The sequence below is a fragment of the Lissotriton vulgaris genome, chromosome 9 (assembly GCF_964263255.1).
Source record: "Lissotriton vulgaris chromosome 9, aLisVul1.2, whole genome shotgun sequence".
Taxonomy (NCBI): domain Eukaryota; kingdom Metazoa; phylum Chordata; class Amphibia; order Caudata; family Salamandridae; genus Lissotriton; species Lissotriton vulgaris.
Window position 1 is genome coordinate 934,270,414 of NC_141697.1, and position 20,845 is coordinate 934,291,258.

At 50.4% G+C, this 20,845-nt stretch overlaps 1 protein-coding gene across 1 annotated transcript in view; it reads right to left on the reverse strand.

Annotated features, from left to right (window-relative positions):
- Positions 1 to 20,837, reverse strand: part of RNF123 (ring finger protein 123) — a 2,099,603-nt gene extending 2,078,766 nt beyond the window's left edge. Inside the window, exon 1 of the mRNA XM_086938772.1 lies at positions 20,730 to 20,837. The gene's annotated coding sequence lies outside the window, so the exon portion shown is untranslated. The remainder of the gene's footprint in view (positions 1 to 20,729) is intronic.
- Positions 20,838 to 20,845: the final 8 nt, after the last annotated feature.

Genomic DNA, 20,845 nt, shown 5'->3' on the forward strand with positions numbered 1-20,845 from the left:
ACACAAATCTGCCCAAAAATGCCCGAATTTTATGACCTCTGTAAGAACCAGGTGTCACATCTCGGGTGATAACGTCTTATTTGGTCATTTCTCTGACAATGGCCTAAGAAATATTGGTTTGCCATGCACAAGAGTCCACCAGAACTGATACCTTCTTTCCATCAATAGTGACTCACAGGATGGAAAACCTCTTTTACCATCACTTATGCTTAAAAGAGTGTAAGAATCCTGATCAAAATCACTATAAACTGATACCTCATGATCATCTTGCTGTACAAGATTGACTTTTCTGGAATTAGATTTGCACACCCTATTAAAATGCCCCTTATTGTTGCATTTAGAACACACTGTGTCAATAGCTGGCCAAATTGTTAAATTACCGAAGTGTGACTCACTGCCACACCTATTACATAGAGACACTTTTTCCATCATTCTTCTTCCATGTGTTCACCACATGCTTCTGCCCAAGATATTTGTTGTATGTATCCCCACCATGTTTCACAACCACATGCACATCATTATCTTTTCCACCTCTAATTTCCTGAACATATTTTTCTGAGTTTTGAATTGCCTTGGCTATGTCAACAGCAGCCTTTAAAGACATATCAGAAGCAGTCCATACATAACTTTTCCTGTATTTTTTTGTTATTGTAAGAATCTGATCTCTTAGGACCAGTTCATAGGTGATTTGTTTAAAATCAATAGTATCAGCTAATGATCTTAATGCCAATACATATTGATTTTTTTTCCAGAGCGTAAATACAACTATTGAGATGCATATTGATACAAGTTAATTTCCTCTGGAATAATCAAAGCCGGCAGATTCTTGAACTCCTTCAAACCTACACCACCCAAGCAATGTTGTAATAAATCTAATTTTCTCTCAGGCTCACAGTCATACTCATCGAATACTTCACCATAAGCAAAATATACAGCATTTCACGTTTCCCAGTCTATTGGTGGCTCACCAGATGCTGCTAGAAAGGAGGTTGGAGAGACAATACCTGACATTTTCTGCACATAATAACTAATACAACCAGAATAACCACAATACTCAAGTAATATATGTAAAATAATACAAGTAGTAAAATGTAAATGTATTTGAACTTGTATAGCGCACAGCTACCCGCAGTGGGTTTCCCGGCGCTTGCTTAGGGAACCCGTCCTGGTATTCCCCTGTGAGATAACCCCGGCAGGGTATCCACAAGGTGAAAGCCAGGCATCCCGCCGCGAAGGGCCGTTGTGGAGATTAAGCAAGCTATTGCCCAGAGTCGCAGAGTGTGAACCCGTGAGTCGAGAAGGCACCGGAGCGAGAATTATCGAGTCCGTGGAATTTTTTGAGCCCAAGACCCGCCGAGGCGGGGAATTGAACTCTGGTCCAGGGCCGATCTCAGCTTCCGGGTCTGCCGCCTCTAACCCCTGAGCCACACTTCTCCACGTAGTCACTGGTGTCTCATTAAAATGTGCATAACATAGTATGGTAACAAGAAAACAACAACAGAAAATAATAAAAATTGTCACCGTCGTCATACGAGATAATGTTTCACCATATGGCTACATACACTGTTTTGGGTATGCACATGCACTGTCTTGGATATGGGTGGCTGAGCACTACAGTCACTCTTCTGATGCGACACACATATATGAGGAAAAATGCTGCTGAAGTTCGTTCTGTATAGCCGATGCAGTTTCCCAACGACACAACACTGTGTCAAATCAGATGCTCCTTACTACGTTGATTGCGGAAATGCTTGAAGACATGCAGAAACAACCAATAGCGATCACCGGTTGCCCAACTAATAAAATTGCCCCTTTCCGCGCTGTATCCAATGAAACAGCCAGATGAAATAATCCATTTCACACTGTATCCAATGAAATGGCCGGATGCAACAGGCAATGAAAACCCAAGGTACACACTGTATCCAACACGGAACCAATCCATACATTTCTCACTATTTATCCAGTACAGTGCAGACAACAGTAAAGTGTAGCAGGAACTAAGCATATATCAAATCTCCATGGTATGAAATCGACTATAATCCACAATGGGATGCTTTGTAAAATGAATACATGGATAGGATAAAATGTATAAAGTGCACTTATACCCAAGGGTGTCAAGGAGCTAAGCAGACGGAGGTGAAGGCAGGAGCGCAAGACAGCCAACTAGGATGAGAAAAGCCATGTTTTCAGCAGCTTTCTAAAAGCTGGAAGACAGTCCGCATTGGGAATGGGGAAAGGCAGGGAATTCCAAAGTTTGGTGGCCGCAACAGAGAAGGAGCGACCGCCACACCTGGCCCTGCGGTATCTAGGAGAGATCAATTTTTGCTGGGAGGAGGATCTCCGGTCTCTCCTGGGGGTATACCATTGGAACATGGTTTTCAGCTGCAGCGAGCCTTTGCTATGCACGACTTTGTATACCATGCTCAGAACCTTGAAGGAGATGCGTTGCTTAATAGGAAGGTAGTTCAGGGTGCGAATCCCATCCCTGGCAGATAGTTGCTTCGGAATATTCAGGAACAGCCTTGCTACTGCGTTCTGAACAACCTGAAGCTTGTTCAGAGAAGTCACATTGATGTTGAGGCATAAAGCATCGCAGTAATCAAGCGGGGCGGTGAGAAGTGTAATGATGGCGGACCAATGCAATTTAGGCGGAATAATGGATAACACCTTTCTGAGAATCTTTAAGATAAAGAAACAGGTGCTGCCCGTACGGATGACCTGAGCATCAAAGGTCAGACCCTCACCGAAACTGACCCCTAGATTTTCAACTGTCTTAGATGGAAGAGGAAAGGGACCCCAATCTGCAGGCCACCAAGCACTCAACCAGATACAGTTCTGTAAGCCACAAACCACTAACTTGGTCTTATCAGCATTGATCTTAAGGGAGTTACCCTTCATCCAGCAGATAATGCTTGCCATATACTGGTTGAATTTCTCCGCAACCAATTGCAAATCATTAGAGATGGAACCAATGATTTGAGTATCATCCGTGTACGAGATCAACTGGAAACCAAATGATCACACCAGTTTAGCCAGAGGGGTCACATAAATGTTAAATAAGGTGGGGCTCAAGGAGGATTAACTACACGCCTTTTGCGGTCTTAAGTAGCCTCTTCAGCCTCAGGGTCTTCAGTTTCTGTAGGACTAAACCCCTGGAAGATCTTGAGGACCTTGTCCTGAAAGTAAGTAGCTACTCTATCATAGAAATTTCGGGAGGGGGTCAGCAACTGATTTCCTGGTGGCTCAGATCTCCTTGTTGACCCTGGATAGCATACTGGATGAATTATCCGCTGAAAGAATATTTTCAGTAAACAAGCGGGATTTGGCATGGAAGATGGCATGCTTGTATTTCTGTAGCAGGGATTTCTGCTTAGCCTTTTCCCTAGAACAGGGGTCCCTAGGCGATTTACATTCTAACCTGCGGCACTCCCGCCTAAGGTATCGGAGCTCTTCTGAGAACCATGAGGCCGAAGATTTAGCTCTTCTAGTGATGCAGTCTGTAAAAGGGGGCAGCAATATCCAGATCCTTGTTAATCCAGTTATAGAAACCCTCGCCGTGGGAGGGAGCAGAGTATGCCTCCCCTCACAGGCTGTACCCAAGGTGGCCTCCCATTTAGTGGATGTGAGCTTGTTCAGACCCCTACAGCGCATGGACCTTGGAATAGAGCCCTCCATCACCGTAGTGGGAAGGGTGGGGCAAACTCTGACCTCAATCAACTAATTGTCTACCCAGCCGAGGGGCTGAACAGTCTCTATCCCTAAATTGTCATGGTTGGTGAAAATGCCGTCCAGAGTGTGGCCGGCGGTGTGGGTTGGAGATTGAACTAATTGCTCAAATCCCAAAGATGTAATGGGCTCAAAGAGGAGCGCTGAATCTTTATCTTGTTTATTTTTTTAGATGGTAAATAAAATCCCCTAGTATGGTAAAACGAGTGGAGGTATCAAATGGTTCCAATGTTTTAAACCATGACTCCGTAAACATGGTTCTAGGGCCAAGTGGCCGGTATACCAGGAGGCCAGAAAAGTTATAATTATTGGATAGCTTAATCCCGAACAAAGCTACTTCCAATAGCGAGCAATGGTCACCATCCACGATGTACAGAGTGTACACGATGTACAGGTGGAGCTCCGCGCCACCAAGACCAGTCCTATACCTTTACGGTTGGGGCGGTCACATCTAAGAATGACATAGCCAAGGAGAACAGCGTCTGACGGATCTGGACCATGTCTTGGTGACAAAGAGGCAGTCTAAGTTCAGAGTTTCGATAATCAAAGCGATCTTGGTTTTGTGTTTTGGCACGGAGCAAACGTTTATTAACGCTCCCCGAAAAGGACTGGATTTGCAACCAATTTTGGCATTAGTCCCAGGGACAGAGGCTGAGCCATATGTGGGTCTGAAATTGCAATGCTGGCAATATTCTGCCTCTCCAGTAGTAGGGAAAATCTTATTTACACACCCCATGTGGAGAGGTTTGGGATGTAGTTTAAGAAGACATGTCCTTGAGTAGGTTGTAACCGGGGCATTTTTACCTTCTGGGGGTAAACAAGCAGCATGCCTGGCCCCTAGAACCGACCAGGCGTGGAAGAGCGCAGGCTGGCTTGCTTTTGGCGCGCCATCCGTGTGTGTCCGCTGCGCGCCCGGGGTTGCTTCTGCATTTAATGCCTCAACCCGGAAGTATGCACAAGCTGGACCGTTAACCCCTAAAATGGCGGCCGAGGTGAGTGCCCGAGACTCTCTCTGGGCCATCGGGAAAACCCTGGCGGGACCAGAGTCCCACAAAACAGAAACTAATAAATGTCCTAACAGCAGGAGATGAGAGACGTCAGACCTGGGGCAAAGGACAGGAAGCACAGAAAACCTCCGGTGAGTAAAGCACAAAATATTAAAATGCAAAGCTGCAGGTAATGCTAAAATAAGTTAAAAGCGAGTATCTCTTAAAGAGCAGTTAGTAATTATAACAAGCATTAAAAATGCAAAAGGTCTCGCCTTACATTAAGTTAAAGCCATTTGCTTTGCTGTACAATACCATTAGCAAAGCAAATGGCTTTAACGTAATCAAAGGCGAGACCTATTGCATTTTCAATGCTTGTTCTATTCGTGTAAATCTCCCATGTCCTCTCTCCCTAAAATCCTTGCCAAACATCCCTTCTACCTGCACCTGCGACTATCCTTAGTGAGGACCGAGCAGCCTTAATCTTCTCTGTAAAGCCTTGTCCACTCAGTAGCATCCCTGGTCATCCATCTACTCTACGGAGCTAGTTGTTTCTCTACATCAGAGCTCTTGCCTCCTCCAACTCCACTTCTTTTAGTTGCACCCACCTTCTTATCACCCTCCCGCGTGACTCCGCTTTGGGATCAAATTAATTTTGTCCTTGTCTTTCATGCACCTATCTAATGTTACTCCTATGGAAGCTGTGCTGGCAGCTTTTTGCACCCTCCTCCTTGCCCGGACTCCTTCAGATGACATGGGTCTTTGCTGTGTATGCCCACCTTTTCCAAATTTGGCTGCATGAATTCGGACTTCATCACTGGGGCGCCCAGCTGTGGGGTGTCAGCAGTGAAGTACACAGGAGTGGTGTGTCAGGAGTGGCGTCTCAGGAGCGGCGTCTCAGCAGCGGCGTGACAGCAGTGATGCCAACAGCGGCGTGTTCAGCAGTGGTGTGTCAACAGCAGCAGAGCAGCAACAGCAGCAGTAGTAGCAGCAGTGCAGCAGTGCAGCAGCGCAGCAGCAGTGCAGCAGCTGTGCAACAGCAGTGCAGCAGCAGCGGCGCGTCAACAGCGGCATGTGCACATTCTTTATATAGAGAAAACATCAACCGCACCTCCGGCGTATTGTAACAAAGTAGCATAAAATGAAGAAAAAGCATCCCATACGCAAGATATGGCAACAAGTAACGTAGAATAAACAAAAAACCTCCCACACGCAAGAAACCGCACCATAATAGCATAACCCCCGACCCTGTTCTCAGGGCCGGTCGCTCCACGCACCGCACGGCCCCCCTGTGAGTGCGCCCGAGTCGTTCCCACTGCTGCCTGAGACAGCCCTGCCACTGAGTATTGTGTCTTAATTCTGTATTTTGCTTTTTTGTATTTTGTTGCCCCTTGACAGTTTTTTCGTGTTTCCTTGGTTTCCCTCGCTGCCCTGCGCGACAGTCTTCCCGCTCCCCGCCGCTGCTCCCCTGCGGCCCACCCACTTTTCTTTCTGTAACCCAGCTCCCTTCCTATTCGCCGCCCCGCTCCCGCCTCCCAGCTGCTCCTCCCTCCCACGTGGCCATTTATGGCGGGGACTGCGTGGTGGTGAGCTGTGACCCCTGACCCTGTTCTCAGGGCCGGTCGCTCCACGCACCGCACGGCCCCCCGTGAGTGCGCCCGAGTCGCTCCCACTGCTGCCTGAGCCAGCCCTGCCACTGCGTATTGTGCCTTAATTATGTATTTTTTTTGTTGTATTTTGTTGCCCTGTGACTGTTTTTTCGTGTTTCCTTGGTTTCCCTCAACGCCCTGCGCGACAGTCTTCCCGCTCCCCGCCGCTGCTCCCCTTCGACCCCGCCCACTTTTCTTTCTGTAACCCCAGCTCCCTTCCTATTCGCCGCCCCGCTCCCGCCTCCCAGCTGCTCCTCCCTCCCACTTCGCCATTTATGGTGGGGACCGCACATGCGCGCAGCGAGCGCGCCAATTGTGCACCGAAGGCGCGCCAAAGGCAAGCCCGTCTGCGCCCGTCCGCGCCATAACTCCTGGCCCCCATCGATGCCATCCCACCCGACAGACATACGACGCCGCCACCCTCCGCGCACTCAACACCGGCCGGACCCCCGCCTGCCACCTAGCCACCCCGAAACGCACCCACAGACCCTTCACCTGCCAAGCCTGCAAATTCACCTGCCTCCGAACCTGCACCGCACCCGCCAAGCCAGGCACCAGCAACGATCACCTCAAGTGCATCCTGCTCAACACTCACTACGTCCACAGGCACGCCGTCGAACTCTGGAACCTCCGCGACACAACATCACCAGACGTCGCCTTCCTCACTGAAACCTGAATGAACGCCTCCTCAGCCCCCGAAATCGCCACAGCCATCCCGGATGTCTACAAGATCACCCGAAGGGACCGCGTCAACCGGAGGAGGCATCGCTATAGTCCACAGAAACACCATCCGCATCACGACCAACTCCGACGACACCCTCACCACCGCCGAGCACCTCCACTTACAGATACACACCGACCCCAAGACCACCCTCAGAGGCACTCATCTACAGACCCCCCGGGACCAGGCACACAATTCAGCGAAGCCATCGCAGACTTCGTCAGTCCACACGACCTCACCTCCTCAGACTACATCCTCCTAGGGGACCTCAACTTCTACCTGGAGAACAACAAGGACTGCAACACCGCCGCACTGCTGGACAACCTCGGACTCAAGCAACTGGTGAACACCCCCACCCACTACGCCGGCCACACGCTTGACCCCATCTTCTCCTCCAGCAAGCACATCTCCTTCAGCCACTCCACCGGACTACACTGGACAGACCACAGCTGCGTCCCCTTCGACTTCAGGAGAGCCACGACCCACCACCACCCGCAACAGGTTCCCCGCAGAAGCTGGAGCAAGATCACCGCCGACCAGCTCACCACCTCCCTCAGCCAGAACCCTCCCACCAACACGACGGACCCCAACGAAGCAGCCCGCAACCTCACACAGAGGCTCACCAACTGCGCTGACGACCTCGCACCACTGAAGAAACCACCCAACAGACCCGGCAGCAAGAAAGCCTCGTGGTTCACCAACTACCTCAAAGACTCCAAGAAAACCTGCCGCACCCTCGAGAAAGCCTGGCGCAACGACCAGACAACAGAAAACATGACAGCCCTCAAGAACGCCACCCGCAAACACCACCAGCTGATCCGCACCACCAAAAGGACAACATTCAAAGAACGACTGGACAACAACACCCACAACAGCAAGGAACTCTTCAGCATCGTCAAAGAGCTCTCCAACCCCAGCGCCTGCAACAACGACATCACACCCTCGCAAGACCTCTGCAACTCACTCGCCTCGTTCTTCCACCGCAAGATCGCCGACATTCACAACAGCTTCGGCGCACAGACCATGCACCCAACCACCGAAATAACGCCCCCACCACCACCCTCTGCACCTGGACCCCTATCAGCACAGAAGACACCACCCGCCTGATGAACACCATCCACTCCGGCTCCCCAACTGACCCCTGCCCACACCACATCTTCAACAAAGCCGACTCCATCATCGCACCCCAACTCCGGAACATCATCAACAGCTCCTTCGCATCCGCCACATTCCCGGAGAGTTGGAAACATGCCGAGCTGAGCGCCCTCCTGAAGAAACCCACCACGGACCCCACGGACCTCAAGAACTTCCGCCCCATCTCGCTCCTCCCGTTTCCGGCCAAAGTCATCGAGAAGTCCGTCAACAAACAACTCTTCGCCTTCCTCGAGACAAACAGATCCCTCGACCCCTCACAGTCCGGCTTCCGAGCAAACCACAGCACCGAGACCGCACTCATCGCAGCTACAGACGACATCAGGTCCCTGCTCGACAACGGGGAAACTGCTGCCCTCATCCTCCTGGACCTCTCAGCAGCCTTCGACACCGTATGCCACCGCACCCTGATACAGCGCCTCAGCAACACCGGAATCCAAGGAGCGGCCCTGGAGTGGATCATCTCGTTCCTCGCCAGAAGAACCAAGAGAGTACGCCTCCCCCCGTTCCGTTCCGCGGCCACCGAAGTCATCTGCGGCGTTCCGCAAGGATCCTCACTCAGCCCCACCCTCTTCGACGTCTACATGAGCCCTCTCGCAGCCATCGCACGCCAACACAACCTAAACATCATCTCCTACGCCGACGACACCCAGCTGATCCTCTCCCTCACCAACGACACCGCCAGAGCCAGGCTCCAGGAAGGAATGAAAGACGTCGCAGAATGGATGAAGCTCAGCCGTCTGAAACTGAACTCAGACAAGACGGAAGTCCTCATCCTGGGACCATCCCCTTCCGCCTGGGACGACTCCTGGTGGCCCCCTGCCCTAGGCACCGCACCCAAGCCAAAGGACCACGCACGCAACCTGGGCTTCATCCTGGACTCCTCCCTCACGATGACCAAGCAAGTCAACGCCTTCTCGTCATCCTGCTTCAACACCCTGCACATGCTCCGAAAGATCTTCCGGTGGATCCCCATCGAAACCAGGAAGACGGTCACCCAGGCCCTCATTTATTTATTTATTTATAGAGCGCGACAGATACCCAACAAGCATTTACAATGCAATGGTTTTGCCTTTGTTAAAGTTTGAGCTATTGGCAAAGCTTGTGACCATTTTTTTTTAACATAAATAAATGGCATTGTTATTTGCAATGCCACTAGCTTTATCTTTCGCAAATGTCCCCCAACACATACCCACACAGAGCCCCCCCACACACTGCGAGCCCCACCACACACTGCGAGCCCCCCACACACTGTGAGCTAACGCAAAAAAATGTCACTTAAAATAGCGTGGTCATAAAAAATTCCGAGCAATTCGCTGCATAACAAGTATTCAAACAGCTGATTGGTGTTTAAAATATTCTAGTGTTTTCAGGACAAAAAGTATCAAAACTCCTGAATTAGTCTTCAAAATTCATGGATTTCATGTGGGCAGGCTTCTTTCACGGGTTAAAACATAAATTATAATGCATACACAAATGCAGCCAGACTTAGTAGACCTCAAATCCTTTGCTGTTGTTTAAGGCAGGCTGTTGAGGATTGTTTAAACATCTGTCCTTTATTTCTTCTGTAAGAGGCGATGTATTTAATGTTGAGGACCTCTCGTTACAGTATCGGCTCGAAAATGCTTCCCGCACAGATACTGGAAAAACATACGCCGGTTCTACTTTTAGCTACCACGGGTACTTGTTGCACCGAATCCACACATCACTCCGTCGCTTTTCCAAGCTCCTCTATGCCCCGAGGTATCCCTCCGCCGTGTAATCTGCCTGCGTCTGCCAGCACTAGATCCTGCCACGGTAGCGGCTAGATCCCATCACCAGGAAACAAACACAGTGGCGTCTTGGATCACCTGACTGCAACGTCACTGCTATGGATTTGCGCGTTCGTGGTGTGGCGTCTCAACTCCGCCCTTTCTGTGACAGATTTACTTTTCCACTGCTCTCAGGAGCTCGAACACGCATGCGCTCGATTGATGTTTAGAATGCGCAGTCATCTGCTCTCACACTTTTACTTCAGCTGACGCTGCCAGGTGGCCCCATCCACCTCTGGAAAATTCAACCAAACGTGGCTTTTCAACAGATGGCACCATGCATTTTGAGGCATGTAGTTCCGCATTTTCATGATTGCTGTGTGTCTCAGCACACAAAGTGCTGATGGCCGGTGCTCGTGTCAAGAGGCCACTTGGCAGAGACACTCTTAAGGGGCTCATTTGGCGCTGCTAAACTGTGTTGGCACTGCCACACTGGCTTTTCTGACACAACGACTGGGCCTTGGAACTAAACAATGCCCGTGCAGCTCCAGGTGTAAGTACTGGGGACAGGGTTGTACCAATTATCAGTCGATAGTAACTTAAGCCTACGTTATACATAGTGTAATCGCCATGTTTCACGGGAGGTTAACTGTACTCACACCCAGTGGCCCTGCCCCTGTGTCATGGGCCCTGGTGCAAGGGAGGAAATAGGCCCACCGGCCGCTGTTTGAACTGTGAAATACAGCAGTGATCAGGGTTCCGAGGGCCTCTGGGCCCCGTTGGCATTACACCTGCTGCACCTTTGAGGGAGGTGCCCCTGCCCACACCGGCACCTTCTCTCGAAATGAAGCTGCTGCACAGATGCAGGCGGTAATATGTCCCAAGAAATGTATGTAAGCTTTAACTTAAAGTATTCGGGGACTGAAGCCTGCACACGCGCCTGAGAGGGCTGGGGGGCTTCCGAACTATACCCAGGAATAGCAATTGCTACACAACAGCTGGAGAATACAAGGAAGAGAATACATAAAGCAATCACTAACAACTGACAATCGTAGTTTTATATTAATTTTATTTTTTTACTTTACACACTCTACTTCGCACAACGTACGTACCAGCCACATGCACGATCCTCAGAAAGATAAGAGAAAACAAAGATTTGGCAGTCAGGACCATGAAGCGACCGTGAGGAGCTATAAAACCAGCCCCATAAATGAGCAAGGCGCTTTACGCACGGGGTGGAAGCAGAGAAGCTCCCATCCGTCGCTGTGGTGTGGGGCAGATTGTTCGTTCGCCTTCCCCACACCCCCGACACGCCTTTGCGGGGAGCGCGATGGCCCTGCTCAGCTGGAACCCGCTGATGCACCCTCGCACCATTTGTCAGCTATCGAGAGGGAGGGCCGTGCGGGACCACCGGCCCAGCGTATCATCAGCCAGCAGCGACCAGAGCGGATTGCCAAAGCCCACGGGAGCTGCGGCCAACCCCAGACTCCATTCACACCCCGCAAATGGGAAAACATGCCAGACCTGCCCCCCAACCCCCCAGAGTGTTGGGGTATTGTGCACAGCTTCACCAGTGCAAGAGCACAAACTGTCACTGTACTAGGGACCACCAGGGAAGGAGGCCAGACACGCAAACCAGCAAACACTGACACAACCAACAGCAGAGCAAGCATGTAATCCACCTGAAGCATGCACACACTGAATAATGATTTATCCGCTTCAGTTTATCAGGACTAGTGCCAAAACACTGCCACGCGGAGACAAGAGGCGCTACGCGCCAGTAAAGAAACTTTAAATAAATGAAACAGCGCGATCCAATTCCAGGTGGTTTAATTTTGAGAATCTATGACCGATGCCAACGTAGCATGGAATGTCTGCAGCGTTCATTTTTACAACGGTGTGCGCAATACACTGTAGGGCTCTCAGCGTGACGTGGCTGCGTCCACTTCGTTACTGGAAACAACTGGGGTTCTTAGGCATTTTATAATTTAGCAATAAGGGGTGCTCTGCTCTTATATACGTCCATTGTCTCTTAAATGCGGTAAATGCGGTTAAACACGTTTAATGTCAAGGGGGGGGGCACACGCATCCATTCTTCCCCTTCATGTTCCCAAGCCCTCACAGCTCACGCGGACTTATTGACACTCCACGTGCAGCCACGCGCCCACCGTGCCCTGGCACATGCCAGCGCGCGCAGCTCTGCCTCTTTTTACAGGTGCGTGCCCACGACTGTTGATTACAATTGGAAACTACAATGGGACTGGAAATGACATTTTTTCCGACGCCCCACACGATATACGTGAGAAATCCTTACATAAAGTCCATTATTGACGGACGTTGCTGTGTTCGCTTTAGAATGAATGACACGACGACCGCAGCATTGCAATATCGCATTAAAACCCCCAGGACACGTGTGTGTGTGGAGGGGGGGGGGGGCTGCCGGTGTAAGGCCTGTGCCCCCTCCCGGTGTAATCACCCAGCATGATTAGCTTATTGTTTTTGCATGTGCTACCCGGTACCCCTTATTGAGCTGGACACGTGGCCGCCCCTCCCCCGAGAGAAGGGGGTGTTGTAGGGAGCGGGGGCGCAGGGAGGCCAGATGGGAATAAAACGGGTCCTCAAAAGCCCGCGCAGGATGTAGGTCAGGTAGTGATGCGATTAGAGGCCTGTGCGGCAGGCGTCGGGCCTGGTGGGGGCTGGGGGCACAATTATGGGGAATTATAGCCACGGCCCCGAGTGGGGCAGCTTTAGCAGCCCTAATTGTCTATTGTCCGGGCACCGCCCTGCCCGTGGCCGCTGCCAGCCCCTAATGCCTGCTAATGGACTCTCCATTGTCAGATTAGTGTCCAGAGAACAATGTCTGTCCAAAGTCGCCATGTTCGGCGGGGAGGGGGCTGTTTAGTGGTCTGGAGCCCTCTCGCCAAGGTGTGCTGCAGGAAGCCGCCCCTCTTCTGGCATGGGTGAGGGGTACACCTATCACTCTCCTCGCCGCTTCTAGAGAGTGGTACCCCGGGAGCCCTCACTGCCCTAATGTTGTTCAGAGCTCCTCGGAGGCCCTCAGAGTAAACACTGGCCCTGCAAAGGGAGATATGGTGACAGCTTGAGCCTCGACGTGGCCAACCCTCAGTGCCACACCGCTCCCGGCCAGCAGGAGGGGGCAGACCAAGGTTTAAAATGAGGGTAGCAGGGAGCCCTGAGGTGAGCTGTAGGGCAGCTAGTGTTAGCAGCGAGAGTGACATGGGGCCTAATGCAAGCATGGTGAATGGACACCAGACACCACCCCCTTCAAATAGGTAGTGGAACAAAGCTATATTTGGAGTGCAATATGTGTCTTCCACAGCCCTTGTGCCACTGCACCTGCTGCACGAACGACAGCCATCGCCCAAAGGGCCGGAGGGTGGCACTGAAGAGGGGTTTCCAGGAAAGAATTCTCACGGACCCAGGCAGGTTTCATCTTCTTTCTGAGGCGCACGTGTGTGTACCTAGAACTGTGCAAGAGGCGTGTTTACAAATGACCCAGCTGTCACGTGAAGGACATGTGAAGCGTCAGCCACGCCGGGTTATGTCTTCGCATTCTAGAGTGCAGTCAGTCCATATGCCCAAGGAAAACCCGAATATGAAGAACACCATCATGAGGTGTGGGCATCAGGAGCTGGGACTTTGGGTATCCTGCGCTGCTCGGTATTCAGCTGCGCTCTGCCTACCTGAAATTCTAAGAACTGTGCTGGGTTTCCAAGTTCCCTGGTGTTTTATCTCCCCGCCCCCCACCCTCCCCCAAAACCCTTCCACGGTTCCAAACACCTTTGCTTCATGTAGTTGGAAAAGGGCCTGTGTTCTTCAGAGGGTGGGGAAGGGAAGGTGTCTGTGATGACCACGCCCAGGGTCGGACGAGCCTATATGGCAACCAGGCAGCAGCCAGCAGGCCAGTCTGAAAGGTCAACGTGCGAGACAGTTATATGGTCTGTAGAGTCGATGTCTACTGTTGTTTTCCTGACCTTGCAAAATAGGTAAACAGCTATCTTTAGAAGTTCAAAGCGGCCCCATTTTGAACAGGGACCACTTTTTAGCTCACTAGTTCACTGGAGGGGCACGTTTACCTTGCCGCCCAGGCCTATTTTCTCCTGCAGTCCGTCCCTGGCGATGATCCTCTCAGGGGGCCGCCCCCCACACGTACCTCCCAGTAACGGTCGCCTATGTAAAACCTATGCTGCGGCCTCCGTTAAAGCTGCAATCTCTTGTGCCTTGAAAGCAGCGCTTGTGGGCCGAGAGGCCTTCCATGAGGCCGGTGCCTCCTGTCTGGGGCTCCGGTTCTTGGGCTCGCACGGCCGGATCCCCTCCCCCTCTCCCGGTGCCCGCCCGCAGGAAGGGGAAGTCGGGGGCGGCAGTGATGTGGTTGTGGTAGGATCTGCCGTGCCCCGGGACAGGGCAGAGCTGCAGTGCCCGCTTTCAGATGTGCTACGGTGCCGTTTCATGCAGTGTTTACGCCGCACTTTCCTTCCTCCCTCCCCCTCCCTCCTGACTGTACACCCAGCTCTCATCTCACTCCCCCGCAGAGGCAGCAGCAGAGCCATGAAACAACCCACCGTCCTCCCCAAATACAGGACCTTTAACATGGTCCGTCCGCCCACAGCTCCTAAGCCACATTTACCAGAAATACGCTCTAGTTGTACAGGGTTTGCAAGTCAGAGATAGGGAGGGCGAATGCAACAGTGTAACTGAATATTTACAAACCTCGGTCTGACCGCATGCCATGCTACCTTCCAAAGAGATCTCAGAGCTCTTCTCTTCGAAATACAATTCGGCTCAAACAAGTGCTTAATTTAAAAAAAAGTAAGTGCCATGGGGGAGGAGAGACGCTGACGACGGCCGACGACGGCCTTGGAGCAGGAAGGCGGCCATGAGGAAACAAGCGGGAGGGGGCGGGAAAGGGGGAGGAGAGACGCTGACGACGGCCGGAGCAGGAAGGCGGGTGCCGGCAATGCCGGAACAGATTCGGGGGCGTTCCCGGCTTTTGGCTGACGTCGCGTGACGTCGGCAAAAGCCAAAGAATCTCGGGAACGCCCCCGAATCTGGTCCGGCATTGACGGACAGGCCCCTCGTCCAATGGCTAGGCTCCATTTATGGAGCCAGCCAATGAATGACGAGGGCCGACCCAAACCCACACTACAGTTCTCATTAGGTTTTCGCCTGCGCGAAAAAGCTGCGCAGAGCGCAGCTTTCGCCAGGCAAAACCTAAAAAGGGCTTCCCGGCGCTAAACAGAAATTTGAACTGGGGGGACAAAAAGGGTTTTGTATGGGAGAACGAAAGTGCTCACTGGTTGAAAAGCCAGGTTTTGATGGCCTTGCGAAAATATAAGTACCTGTTTTCAAGACGGAGCGGTTGGGGAAGGGAATTCCAGAGCTTTGGGCCTAGGAAGGAAAAAGATCTACCTCCCATCCTAGCCCGGCGTATTTTAGGGACGCAGAAGAGACCTTGTGTGGCAGATCTCAGGTCTCAGGCAGGCATGTAGGTGTGCGCAAGGGTCAGAAGGTATTTGGGGGCGTTGCCCCACTTGATCCTGTGCATGAGGCTGAGAGTCTTAAACTTGACCCTGTTGTCAATTTTTAGCCAGTGAAGTGCCTTTAAGTGACTGGACATACGGTCTCTCGTGTTGCATTTACAGAGCAGCCTAGCTGCCGCATTCTGTACTAGTTGGAGGCGCCTTGTAACTGCCTGGGATGCCCCCAGGTAAAGGACATTCCCGTAGTCCAGGCGGGAGGTAATTAATGCATTGACGACTGTCTTTTGGGTGTCACCAGGGAGCATCCATAAGATTTTTCTAAGCCATCTTAGGATCGTAAAACAGGTGGCTGAGAGAACGCTCACCTGGGGCTCCATGGTTAGGTCTCTGTCAATGATAAAGCCCAGATTGCGGACCTGGTACGATGGAGAAGGCAGGGGGCCCATTTCAGATGGCCAGTGTCTGGAGTTCCAGAGGTTCTGGTCGGGGCCTACTATCAGAACCTCGGTTTTACTGCCATTGAGTTTGAGCATATTTTTGGTCATCCAGGATGAAATGTTCCTAAGGCCAGTCTAAAGGCATGAAGGAGTATCTTGGTTCTCATCCGAAAGTGAGAATATGATTTGGGAGCGTCAGCGTATGTGTACATGGTGAGGCCATCAGATTCAGCGATCTGGGCCAACAGGGCTGCATAAAGGTTAAAAAGCAGGGGGCTTAATACTGAACCCTGTGGGACTCCGTGCGTAGAAAAATGGATCTTGGATGTCGCATTGCTAGAGGTAATTTGGAAAGTCCTGAGTGTCAGGAAAGATGCTATCCAATCTAGTGCCTTTCCTCTTAAGCCCATATTAGAGAGGGAAGCGAGCAGAGTGTTATGGGAGATGGTGTCAAACGCCGCGCTGAGGTCAAGAAGAAACAGCGCGGCGGAGTTACCCATGTCGACCAGACGTCGAAGATTTTCCACGACTCCAAGTAGAGTGGTTTCCGTCGAAAATCCTGTGCGGAAACCAGATTGGGCAGGGTGTAGAATGTTATTAGCCTCCGTGAACTTGGTAAGATGTTCATGAACGTGTTTTTCCAAGACTTTGGAAAGTGCAGGTAGGAGGGATATCGGGCGAAAGTTTGCTAAGATCTTGGGATCAGCCGTAGGTTTCTTAAGGAGGGGGAGACCATGGCATGTTTCCAAGGTGCCAGGACCGTGGCTGTGGAAAGAGATAGGTTTAAGGTTTGACATAGCACGGCCAGGGAAGAGGTGTCCAAGAGTCTAAGTATAGAAATCGGGAGAGGGTCAACTGGCGACCCAGATTTGACTTTCCCTAGGATGTTCTGTAAACCTGGGATGTCTATCTCGGGCCAAGAAGTAAGTAGCGTGTGGGGCAGATGAGCTTGGGCCATGCTGACATCGATATAAGGTTCGAGATTATGCGAACATATAGATTGAGATTGCTGTTGTGATGCTATATCTTGATGAATGTTCTCAATCTTGGAAGTGAAATATATAGCCAGTTCCTCACACTCAAGACTGTTGAGGGGGGAGGTTTAGAAGAAGTGTTAGCGCCTGCAAGCTCCTTAACCAAATTGAAAAGAATTTTAGATTTGTTTCCTCACCAGCCGACTGGACTACGGGAACACCCTCTATGCTGGAACCACAGCCAAACTCCAGAAAAGACTCCAGCGCATACAGAACGCTTCTTCACGACTCATCCTGGACATCCCTCATCGCAGCCACATCTCTGCCCATCTGAAAGACCTGCACTGGCTCCCCGTCAGCAAGAGGATCACATTCAGACTCCTCACCCACGCACACAAGGCCCTCCACGACATGGGCCCGAAATACCTCAACAGCCGCCTCACATTCTACACACCCAACCGCCAGCTCCGATCCGCCAGCCTCGCCCTCGCCTCCGTCACACGAATTCGCAAATTCACCGCCGGAAGATCCTTCTCCTACCTGGCGGCCAAGACATGGAATTCCCTCCCCACCCACCTACGGCTGACCCAGGACCATCTCTCCTTCAGGAAACAACTCAAGACCTGGCTGTTCGAGCAGTAGCCCCCCCCCCCCCCCCCCTCCCAGCGCCTTGAGACCCTAGCGGGTGAGTAGCGCGCTTTACAAATGTCTTGAATGATTGATTGATTGAACCAATATCACCAAAAAGACATAAATAAACCAATCAGAAACGCATAATCCACTTAAGCTTACCTTTTATTCCGAGCCCTCATCCACAAAAGCTTAACTTTTATGCAGAGTCCGCCGTCTGGATGCTAATGTTATGGACATCCCCTCCAAACGCTCCCAAGGGCATGTGCACATTCACGCATTGTTTAGATAAAAAACAAGCGCTTGCCATCTGTTTTCATTCAGCCGCTTGTTTATATTTGCATCGCACTTTCACTGAAAGCGCGATGCAAAAAATAAACACGGGGCTGAGTGAAAAATAGATGGCAGTCCGGATGGGCAGGACAAAAAGGCGAAAGCGGCTCCAAACCCCCATTTCCAATGGCAGGTCACTGTTTAGCATAAACGGTGACGCAAGCCAATGGAAATGAGGGGCGGGGCTTCGAGTCCCTTTCTGAAAACCCTTCATCCACAAAATCTCTCGCTGAGCAAGCGGGGCTTTGCGCTGCGACGCTAGGCGAGACCTAAAAAACATAGCAGAGGCGCAACTCACTTCAACCTGCACAAGTAAATCCGTACTCGCTTATCACCAGTTTAAAGTAAGGAGAAATTTCCTAGAATGAACAAATCCACGGAGTCAGAGACTTCTAAGGAGTGGACTTTAATCCTCAACAAATTACATACAAGTCAGATGTGACAAATGAATGCTTAACAATCTTTCCCACCTTCTATATACCTTTCCAGCATTCTCTCCCCGCGCTCCTGCTCCCTCAAAACCAAAACACAACATAGTAACAGCACGCAATAACCAGTATAACGAAGAGCATTATTCAATATGTGCATCTTCTAATGACAGCACGAGCACAATGTAACGCCACCGCATACATGAACGAACCACCAAATGATTCATAGTGCTACATGAGAGAAATACACATGCGCTGTCGCATAACACGAATATGGGAATGTGTACCAAGCAGCATTATCAGACTGGACATAATAAAACACAGGTAGGAAAAGTCGAAATACTAGTCACCCTCCAGCTATGCAACTGGGTTAAGAATTCCATCAGAGTAAAAAACGGACAGGTCACATCCTTTACCCACTTGTAGAATAAGCAAAACCTTGTCAAAAAATTAAACCACCACTGCTGAAGTCTACTTGGTGCGCCTAGCATTGCATAGCAGTCTTTATTTGCATAATTTGTTCGTGCAATAAAGTCAGTAATTTGAGAAATTGACATTTGGCAGCTTACGGTGCAAAAAGGGGCCTTTCCTTTCCCCGTGTATACCAATGTTGAGCATATGAGGTATTCTTCCCAGGTCAAAACAGGATTACTTTAGAAGCCATCCCAGAGTCATTGGATGATCATCCAACTACCTTAGAAGTCATTTACACGTCATCAGACATCATCAAGCCAAGTCACCAGCAAGCTGCAGAAGCTCAGCCTGATGATTTGAGGATGACTTGAAAATGAGTATCTGATGACTTTAGTAGGTGTCATTATTCCTGATGATCTGAGGATGACTGGTAAATGACTCTCCGATAACTTTACAAGATGACATTGTTCCTGATGACTTTGGGGTGATTTGAAAATAAGCATCTGAATACTTCAAAGGTACTATTGTGTTTTCAATAAGATGATTTTGCGTCTGGTGATTTTAACAGGAATTTCTTGTCTATTTAAAGAGCAAGTTTTCCAGAAAAATACAAACTGTTGGATAATTGCACAATGAATTGCAGATAAAAGTCTGACCTCCTGCAGCTGGGAGCCCCAAAACCCAAACACACCCTGAACCCCCAAATTAACCCTTGCACCCCAAAACCCAAACACACCCTGAACCCCAATATTAACCCTTGCACCCCAAAACCCAAACACACCCTAAACCCTAAAATTAACCCTGGCACCCCAAAATCCAAACACACCCTGAACCCCCAAATTAACCCTGGCACCCCAAAATCCAAACACACACTGAACCCCCAAATTAACCCTTGCACCCCAAAATCCAAACACACCCTGAACCCCAATATTAACCCTTGCACCCCAAACCCAAACACACCCTAAACCCTAAAATTAACCCTGGCACCCCAAAACCCAAACACACCCTGAACCCCCAAATTAACCCTTGCACCCCAAAACCCAAACACACCCAGAACCCCAATATTAACACTTGCACCCCAAAACCCAAACACACCATGAACCCTAAAATTAACCCTGGCACTCCAAAACCCAAACACACCCTGGACCCCCAAATTAACCCTTGCACCCCGAAACCCAAACACACCCTGATCCCCAATATAAAATTAACCCTGGCTCCCCAAAACCCAAACACACCCTGAACCCCCAAATTAGCCCTTGCACCCCAAACCCAAACACACCCTAAACCCTAAAATTAACCCTGGCACCCCAAAACCCAAACACACCCTGAACCCCCAAATTAACCCTTGCACCCCAAACCCAAACACACCCTAAGCCCTAAAATTAACCCTGGCACCCCAAAACCCAAACACACCCTGAACCCTCAAATTAACCCTTGCACACCAAACCCAAACACACCCTAAACCCTAAAACTAACCCTGGCACCCAAAAACCCAAACACACCCTGAACCTCCAAATTAACCCTTGCACCCAAAAACCCAAACACACCCTGAACCCCCAAATTAATCCTTGCACACCAAACACAAACACACCCTAATATTAACCCTTGTACACTAAAACCCAAACACACCTTAAACCCTAAAATTAACCCTCGCACCCCACAACACAAATCCACCCTCAACCCTAAAATGACCATGTACGCCCTAAAATCCAAAAGCCCTACAAACCCCCAAACTGTTTATGAATGCGGAATGCCGGGAGGCGCTGCTGTGATTGCAAATGATACTTTCCGTACCCTCAGGCTGCACTTCCTTCATAGAGTATTTCCATAAACACATAGTTTAGTGGAATACGATTGTTAGACTCATTAAACAACTGCTGACAGACCTGCTCATGGCCCGAGAAATAGGTCTTGCAAAGGAAAACAAGCTTTGTCGTCATGGTGACTGCCGAATTCACTCCATCACAATACTAAAATACATTTTTAAAAAGCACATCTGCCTTGAACACAATGCCAAAATCACCTACTGTAAACCATCAGTCTGCCGGCTGGCTGGGACTCGAACCGCAGGTCCTCAATGGAGAGCAGCTCTCTGGAGGATTCCTCTTGCAAAAGCCTACGCACATCCGGGAGCGCCGGAAGT